The 9,273-nt window shown below is 49.2% G+C and overlaps 1 long non-coding RNA gene across 1 annotated transcript; it reads left to right on the plus strand.

The window, feature by feature from the left end:
- Positions 1-1,972: 1,972 nt before the first annotated feature.
- LOC123376909 lies at positions 1,973-6,639 on the plus strand. The gene is made up of 4 exons (XR_006581983.1): positions 1,973-2,266; positions 2,675-2,800; positions 2,994-3,081; positions 5,367-6,639. It is a non-coding gene; the product is annotated as an uncharacterized LOC123376909 (long non-coding RNA).
- Positions 6,640-9,273: the final 2,634 nt, after the last annotated feature.

Below are 9,273 nucleotides of genomic sequence, written 5' to 3' on the forward strand. Positions count from 1 at the left end.
ACATACAATAATATTTTGAAACTAAATTTTAGTACAGTAGAAATTAAATTGTTACTCGTTGGAAGTTATTAGAAAATCAAATTTTTCAAAACAGAATTTGGGGAGGGAGTGGGAGTCTTGGATCTAGAAATTAAAGTGTCACTTTTCACATTTCCAGCCTGTCAAAACAAACGTTAACAGAATCACACAGTTTATCCCACAAGATACAATAGCTTTAAAACACTATAAAACTCAGTTTTAAGCACGTTAAAGGTTTTCAGAAGCAGAACTGTACAAGTTCTTGTAATCTCATTTAATTACAAAATACTTCGGTATTGTTGACAAGCCAATAAAAAAAACTGCTGACGTTCCTCCTTAATAAAACAAGAAGCATATACTTGAAAAATGGACCTTTTCTTAAAAAATAAAAATTTTAAAAAAACCCTGCATTAAAATGTATATCCTCAGTAACATGTATACAAACAAGTTACAGGTCTAGTTCCCCAAAACGTTTAGTTTAACAACGTTTCCGTATAAACTCGTTCCGAAAACAAAAGTCGAATTGAAAATGACCTGGGTTGAACGTGTCCACACGCGGCCAAATTACACTCCCAATCCCTTTTGCAACTTTTCAACTGCTTGGATTGAATTAATTGGTCCCGTCTTTTAACCCGTCCCCTCCCGGCGGCCGGCAGCTTTGTAATGGCCTGTACCCTAGACCCTCCCCCACCCCTCGCTGAGGGGGGGGGGCGCACGTGCCCCCCGGGAAGGCAGGTTACAAAGTGTCTCCTGTCACTTCTCAACTGCGTCATTAGCTGATACAATAGCGAGGGCATCGATCGCAGGCCGAGTGTCGTCAATTGCGGGGGGGCGCTGGGTGTGAGCGGGGCAGTGTGCAAGGGGGGGAGCCCGGGGCCGGAGGCGCCGGGTGTGAGCGGGGCAGTGTGCAAGGGGGGGAGCCCGGGGCCGGAGGCGCCGGGTGTGAGCGGGGCAGTGTGCAAGGGGGGGAGCCCGGGGCCGGAGGCGCCGGGTGTGAGCGGGGCAGTGTGCAAGGGGGGAGCCCGGGGCCGGGTGTGAGCGGGGCAGTGTGCAAGGGGGGGAGCCCGGGGCCGGGTGTGAGCGGGGCAGTGTGCAAGGGGGGGAGCCCGGGGCCGGGTGTGAGCGGGGCAGTGTGCAAGGGGGGGAGCCCGGGGCCGGGTGTGAGCGGGGCAGTGTGCAAGGGGGGGAGCCCGGGGCCGGAGGCGCCGGGTGTGAGCGGGGCAGTGTGCAAGGGGACAGTTGCACTTTAACCCTTTGCCACCATGGGGCTTTTGCACGGCACGCGCCTGGTTTTCGTGAAAAAGGATCCCCCCCCTTTCTGCATCACCGGCTCCGAAGCAGCCCCCCCCCCGAAGAACTTGTTTACTCCCCACGCCCGGTGAGCTCCCTCCTGCCCCCTCCCCCCCGCGGCGCTGGACCCGTGCGACCCAAACATCCCCCCCCACCCCCTTCCTCCGGCTGCGCGGGGGGGGGCTGCATTTGGGGGCTTTTGGCAAATTGAAAGTTTTTTGGTTTCTTTCCTTCCTTCCCCTGGAAAGTTTTTAACCCGCTCGCCGCCGGCCTGCGGGGGGTCGCTGCCTGCCTGCCCCCCCGCTCCCGGGGCTCCCCTCCCCGGCCCGGCCCGGCCGGCGGCTCCCCGCGCCCCCCCTCCCTCCTCACCTCCGAGTCCACTCGAAAATGGCGCCGAAACCGAAAAAACTTCGCAAATTTCATTGTAGGCGTTTGCAAGGGCTGCTGGGAGAGGGGCTGGGGGGGGCAGGCGCCGCCCCCGCCTCGGCTCGGCCCGGCACCGCCCGCGCTGCGCTGCGCTGCGCTGCGCCCGGGCCGGGGGATGCGCGCGGGACGGGACGGGACGGGCAAGGGAGGAAGGGAAGGGGGGTGTGGGGGAGGGAGCCAGGCTGGGTGCTGGGATGATGTGCTGGTCCTGGGGCAAGCGACACTGAGAATTGGGGGACAAGAAGGCTGTGCCATTGGAGGGGGGGGCTGGGCCTGGGGGAGCAGGCTGTGCCCTGCTGGGAGGGGAGAGGGTGGCCCTCCTGTGCCCTGGTTCATGGAGTCCAAGGCCAGAAGGGCCCATTGTAGTTAGTCTGACTTGCTGCATGACACCAGTCCTAGCACTTCCCTGCATTAATTAATTCCTGCTTTCCCGTCCAGTAGCTGTGGCTGAACTAGAGCAGAGCTTGTGGAAAAACATCCAGTCTGGATTTAAAAATGTCCAGGGATGGAGGAGAGTTCACCACAGCCCTCGGTAAGTCGTTCCAGTGGCTAAGTACCCTCGCTGTTAAAGATTTGCACCTTATTTCCTGTCTGAATTTGGTTAACTTCAACTCCCCGCCATTGGATGGTGTTAGATCTTTGCTAGTCTGAAGAGCCCTCTATCGTCACATTTCTGTTCCCCACATAGGCCCTTATAGACTGATCGTGTAGCCCCTTCGCTTTCTATTTGATAAAGTAAACGGGTCGAGCTCCTGAATCTATCACAGGAAGGCCTGTTTTCCAATCCTTTAATGGTTTTAGTCTCTGAACTGACACCAGTTTATCAACTGTGATCAGCAGAGCTGGACACGGTATTCCAGTAGTGGTCACTCCAGTACCAAATACAGGGGTAATACAACCTCTCTCCTCCTACTCAGTGTTCTCTGTTTGTGCATCCAAGGATCCCGTCAGCCCTTTTGGCCACAGAGTTGCACTGGGAGCTCACGTTCAACTGATTGTCCATCATGATGCCCCCCCCCAAGTCTTTTTCACAGTCACTGCTTGCTGGAGCTGGGTCCCGCATCCTGTAAGTATGGCCTGCATGCTTTGCACAGCCTTACAGTTAGCCTGTATTGAAATGCATATTGTTTGCTTGCGCCCCGCTTACCAAATGATCCAGATCGCTCTTTTATCTGTGACCTGCCCTCTTCATCATTTACCCCCATCCCAGGCTTTATTCATCTGCAAATGTCATCTATAATGGTTTTGTTTTTTTCCAGGTCATTGATGAAGATTTTAAATAACGTAGGGCCAAGAACTGATCCCTGTGGGACCTATTAAAAACTCATCCACTCAAGGATTACACATGTAAAATTACATTTTAAGATCTATCAGTTAGCCAGGTTATTAATGTGTGATGTTAATTTTGTATTGTTCTAATTTATGAATCAAGAAGTTATGTGGTGCCTGACGGTAGTCTAAGTATATTACCTCAACACTACTACCTTTATCAGTCTTGTAATCTCATAAAAAAACTATATCAAGTTAGTTTGACAAGACCTATTTTCCATAAGCCCACATTGATTGGCATGACATTACCCTCTTTTAAGTCTCTATTTTGCCTGGGCTAGATCTCAGGCTGACAGGCCTACAATTACCCAGGTCATCCCATTTAAACACTGCTTTGATCTAGTCCTATGGAGCTCCTCAGTGTTCCAAGACCAGCTCCTTTTAATCTCTTGGATACAAGTTATTTGGACTTACTGATTTAAAATGTTCAACATTAGTAGCTGCTGTTTGACATCATTCTGAGTTACTGTTGCAGTGGAAAGTATTTAATCTTTTTGCGGGGAGGGTTATGATGCCTCATGGGAAGCACGATGGGGGGAGGTAATCCCAGGGCGGAGGCAAGGCTGGGAATTGGGAGGGATGGTGCCCCAAGGGAGGCAGGGCTGTGCACTGGGGGGCGATGCCCTGGGGAGGAGGGGGGAGTGGGGTTGTGCGCTTTGGGGGGGGTAATGTGGGGGAGTGGGGCTGTGTGCTGGGGTGGATAATGTGTGGGGGGGAGCAGAGCTGTGCCTTGGGTGGGGGGAGAGTTGCCTTGAAGTACCTGCAACCAAAATAAGCCAGGCCAAGTCCCCAGGTGGGTCAGTCAGTCAAAGCCAGAGGCTGCCAACCTGACCCTGTGCCACTCAGTGCTGGTGCCTGGGGTGCTGGCAGTGGGGCAGAGATGTACTGGGTGTGCTCTGTCTACAGGGGCACCCCGGAGAGCTGGGGGGGGTTGTTCAATGGGGGGAGGGTGCTTCCCCCCGGAGAGTTGGGGGGTTGTGCATTGGGGGGAGCTGGAGAAATTGTGCACTGGGGGCTTTACCCTGGAGAGCTAGGAGAGTGTGGGGGTGGGAAGCGTCACACCCTCAGAGCTGAGGGGTGCATTGGGGGTATAGCTGTGGGGGGGCTGTGCATTGCGGGGGGGCTGCCTCCTGGAGAGTTGTGGGGATGCATTAGCGGGAGCTGTACCCTGACCGGAGGGAAAGGTGTTGTGCTGAGATGAACGTTGGCTTTCATCCCTAGCGTGCCTGGCACAAAGGGTTCTCACCTGAGAACGGTGCCTGGACCAGGCTGCTTCTCGAGCGGGATGCTTTATTCCTTTAATCTCCTTTGAAAAGCTCACCGTGGGAGTGCAAACTTTATTCCCAATCTGGGCCTAGAGCCCATGGGGCAGCGATGTCAGTGTCCCCCATGCCTCAGCCATGACAAGAGAGTACCTAGGCCCCTCAGTCAGCCAACAAGGGGGCAGAGGCCCAGGGGTGCTGGTAACATTTACCTTATCCAGTAGGAAGCGAACTGACATCACTGGCTCATTTCATGTTATATGCTGTCCAACAGCCACTGGACCGTCTTGAAGTCTGTGGGGGCAAAAAACCTAACTGGCTTCAAGACTGAGCTTGATAAGTTTATGGAGGGGATGGTATGATGAGACTGGCTACAATGGCATGTAGCCAATCTGCGACTGCTAGCAGCAAATACCCCAGTTGGTCGGTGATGGGAGGCTAGATGGGGCGGGCTCTGAGTTACTACAGATAATTCTTTCCCAAGTGCCTAACTGGTTGGTCTTTCCCACGTGCTCAGGGTCTAACTGATGGCCATATTTGGGGCCAGGAAGGAATTTTCCCCCGGGTCAGATGGGCAGAGACCCTGGGGGGTTTTCACCATCCTCTGCAGCTTGGGGCACGGTTCACTTGCAAGTTTAAACTTGAAGTCTTTAAATCATTATTTGAGGACTTCAGTAACTCAGCCAGAGGTTAGGGATTAGGAGTGGGTGTCTGAGGTTCTGTGACCTGCAATGTGCAGGAGGTCAGACTAGATGATCGTGCTGGTTCCTTCTGGCCTTAAAGTGTATGAGCTTGTAACTGTGAACTTTGGCTGTATTCACACCAGCTCCCCAGAGATGAAAACACCATATCCCACCATTACTAATCACCAGAGCTGTCCAGTTCCCCGGTACATTTAAAAGGATGGCACATCAAGCATTTTTGTTTCAGAACGACACCTTGGTGGTGGTATTGTGGGCGGGTGGAGGGATTGTAGAAATAATTCTTCTGTGTATTCCATAAACAAAACCCAACCTTAATTCCTTTTGCATGTTGTCTCAGTGTGGCATACACCTACTGTAAACTTTGAAGAGCAAGAAAATGCCAAGTTATATGACACCTCTTAACCAGAGCTCCAGGCGCACCGAACAGGCTCTGCTGGCAGTACCAGATTGCGCTGTTTCACAAGGAATTCCCTTCCACCTCCAGCAGATGATCAAGCACCCTGCACACCACACACTGATCTCACTTGCATGATCACAGAACCTTAATGACAACCTCAGCAACATTAGCAAATACTTAGCACTGACATATGTGCACCACAGGTTAAAGTTTGGGCTGTGCCATGTGATCCTGACGGGAGCAAGCGCTAGTAATTAAAGTTTTGATCTGATACTGTGAAGGAGGTAAATGTGCTTGGGTGTAGTGTTTCTTTGTCTCTTGGCTGCAAATGGAAGTTCTTTATAAAGAAGTGGAGTCCGTCACTGGAGTCAATGAAAACTGCTGTGTGGGAGTTGGGGTATCCCATAACTTGGCATTTCTTTAATTTTTTTCAGGGTTTGTGTTGTGGCGGAAGATTTTATGCTTCATTCTAAATGACAATTTTATTTATGGGACTTCTTGGGATTTTAGTATGGCAAGCATACAAGGAGTTGGAGACTCCAAGACCAGAAGGGAACACTGTAATCATCTAGTCTGACCTCCTGTATAACACAGGCCAGAGAACTTCCTCAAAATAATCTCTAGAGCAGCTCCTTTAGAAAAAAACAGTCAATCTTGATTCTAAAATTGCCAGTGATGGAGAATCTACTACAACCCTTGGTAAATTGTTTCCCTTACTATTAAAAAAAAATGCCTTATTTCTAGTCTGAATTTATCTAGCTTCAGCTCCCGGCCATTGGATTGCATTGTACCTTTTTCTGCTAGATTGAAGAGACCATTCTTAAATTTTTGTTCCCCATGTGAGTACTCACAAATTGTAATCAAGTCACCCCTTAGCCTTCTCTTTTTCAAACTCAATAGATTGATCTCCTTGAGTCTAGGATATGGAGCTCCCCAAACTTCAAGGGATATGGTGGAAACCGGGATGTTTGAGGTGGGGGAGGAAGCTGTGGTGGCTAATTGGGAAATGGGATTGGTGGGTCCATCTCTGCTTTTTCTCCCTGCAATGTTGTCTACATTCCTAGGTCAAGTGCCATATCTGATTCCCTGGGTCAGCCACAGCTTCTCAGAGCCCAGAAGCCTCAGTGAATAACTAACTAGCTGCACAGCAAAAAATGACATGAAATTAATGTTACCGTTGCAAAAAACTCAGAAGTTACTACATTAAAATAAAGTTAAGGTTGGCTATGTAGCCTTAATTCTCCCCACTTGTGTGTCTGCTTTACAGCACAGCCAATTTTTATATGACTGTATGCTGTTTTCCCCGCACAGGACCTTTGCCGTACTCAGTGCACAGGGATGGATGGTGCTTAGTGAATGAGACAGCCATTCAGTATTGACTTATTTATTTTTTATTCTTGTCATTCAGTGTGTGGTCCTGTGCTTCATTTACTGACCAAACCCTGCCCTGAATAAGGGATTTTTTTCATCAGCATTGTACCTGAGTGCCTCACAGCCCTCCTTCCCCGTACCTGGGAGCTTAGGAAATATTATTATCCCCACTTTGCAAATGGGCCGAAGCAGCCAGAGAGAGTTTCCCGAGGTCACGTAGCAAGTCTGTGGCAGAGCCAGGAATTGCAGCCAGCTCTATAACCCTCCCCCCCCCACCATGAACACTCCGGACTGGGGGCCTGGTCCAAAGCTCACTGAAGTCAAAGGGAAGCTTGAGGGCGGGGTGAAAGAGTAACAGTGAAGGCAGGGTGTCAGGGGCTGGGAGATAACTACCATCTGGGAGGGACGGAGCGTCCGTTTCTGGGAGATTGAAGGAGGCAGAGAGAAACCCGGAGACTTCGGAGGATCAAGTAAAAGGTGGAATAGTTGGGTGGGTGATTTTTGAGGCGGGATGACTGGGCTTTGGGGAGTGAAGGAGGAGAGATCTAGGGCAGACTGGAGTTTGAGGGGAAGGGAGCCTAAGGAATAGAGAGGCTAGGAGGGAATTCATGTTTCTGGGAGCCTCATGGTAAAGAAGGTGTCTCCAAATGGTTCATGTTTTTGAAAGGGGGTTGTTACATACAGACTGCGAAAGCCTGATGGAGCTTCTAATCTAATGATTAGAGCAGTTCTCCCAGGTTCTCAAGCACTGGGCTTTGCCACTGGCTTCTCATGTGACCTTGGGCACATCACTTAATCTCCCTGTCGCCTTTTCCCCGTAAGCCATGGGAAGAATGTAGACAGGGCTGCTTTGAGGCATTTATTATATGTACGCAATACTTTTCACTTTTATAGTGCCTTTCATCTGAGGATCCCAAAGCTCTTTGCAGACATGGGGCCTATTCTGTGAGGCCCCACTAAGTAGGAGGAAGAATGGGGCTTGTAGTTAGAAAAAAGGATGGGAAGTCAAAAATCCTGGATTCTACTTGCAACTCTGCCACAGGCTTCCTGTACTGAAGTCTTTCTGTTGACTTCAGTGAGACTTCACTGGATTCCCTAAGCTCTCGCTGCAGTTTTTACTGCTGTAAGATGGGAATTATACCTACCCGCTGCTCAAGTGAGTGGTGAAACTAAACGTATTACATTTTGTAAAGTGCTTTCAAATCCTCTGATAGACAAAATCATATAGGGACAAAGCATTTTTATTTTGCAGCCTACAAAAACTGATAACAGCAGTGAAGATGGAAAAAGTCTCACTGCTAAAGGGTATTACAGTTCTGTGCTTTTTCTACTCAAGATCTAGTAACTGGCGGACGACTGCTGCTTTTGATTTAGAGGTCTTTTTTTCCTCTTGAAAGAAATGCAATCGCTACCAAGAATTCTGGTGGGACTACTTCTTTAAACAAATAATGTTTTTGTCATTGGGTGTGTACTATTATTTTCTTAATTATTCCTGGATTTCTGCCTGTTACACCAAGAGTTTTCTGATAAAAACTTTTTTATTAAGTTAATAGCAAGAAATAGGCCTTTAAAAAAGAGTCTGTACATCACATAAACTAAAACATGCTACATTTTGTCAACAATTCCACCTCTTCATTGAGGCATCTTATACTCATTTTTTTAAATTACCATCATTGTTTACTACTTCTTGTCTTCACTAACAAACAACCCTTTGACGTCAGTGATTTTTAGCTTCAGAGTCTCTGATCTCATCACTTGCATTTACTGGGGGAGAGGGTCTCAACAGAAGTGTGCAGGGACTGAATGAGCATGGGGATTAAACTGCCTTGGCAGGGAAGCTGTCCTGGAATTGTCTGTACGGTACCCATTCATTGGAAGAATAGAGGAGTTCACTTTATAGGGTTGTCAATCTAGCACCCTTCGCAAGTACTAACATTTGTTAAAACACACACCCGCAGACCCATTGGGACGTCAAATATAAATGTCAGCATTTCATATGTAATGGTATCGTGGGAAGCTCCTGCACATGTGGTCAGCTGGGTGCGCCATCTATATTGCGGGCTAAAAAGCAGCAGTGAGAGTTTGCCAAGCTTGGATCATGTCCCTGCGTTACGATTTTGCTTTGTAAAGGGAGAATACTCCTGGGGAGAAAGGACTCGGCACGCAGTATTCACAGTGAGACTGCAGAACGAATATTGTTAGCAGAAGAAAGAGGGAAATGTCTGAAACTATATTTTTCAAGCGGATGCTCTATGAGTGTTGACCTAAAACAAAGAGAATAGCTACAGATCGCTCAAGCCAAAAAAATCTAAAACACCAAGGAAAAATATTAAACTCTCCCCTGGGCTGCTCTCCTCTGCCCCCCGCCCCCAGAAGTACACCTGTTTGAGCTTTGATTTGTTGCTCTGGGATGGACTGGGTTGACTGTTCTGTGGATGGTGAGAAGGCTGAATTGCTTCTATCCTTGTGGGGAGAC

Source organism: Mauremys mutica, chromosome 9 (genome assembly GCF_020497125.1).
Source record: "Mauremys mutica isolate MM-2020 ecotype Southern chromosome 9, ASM2049712v1, whole genome shotgun sequence".
Lineage (NCBI taxonomy): Eukaryota > Metazoa > Chordata > Testudines > Geoemydidae > Mauremys > Mauremys mutica.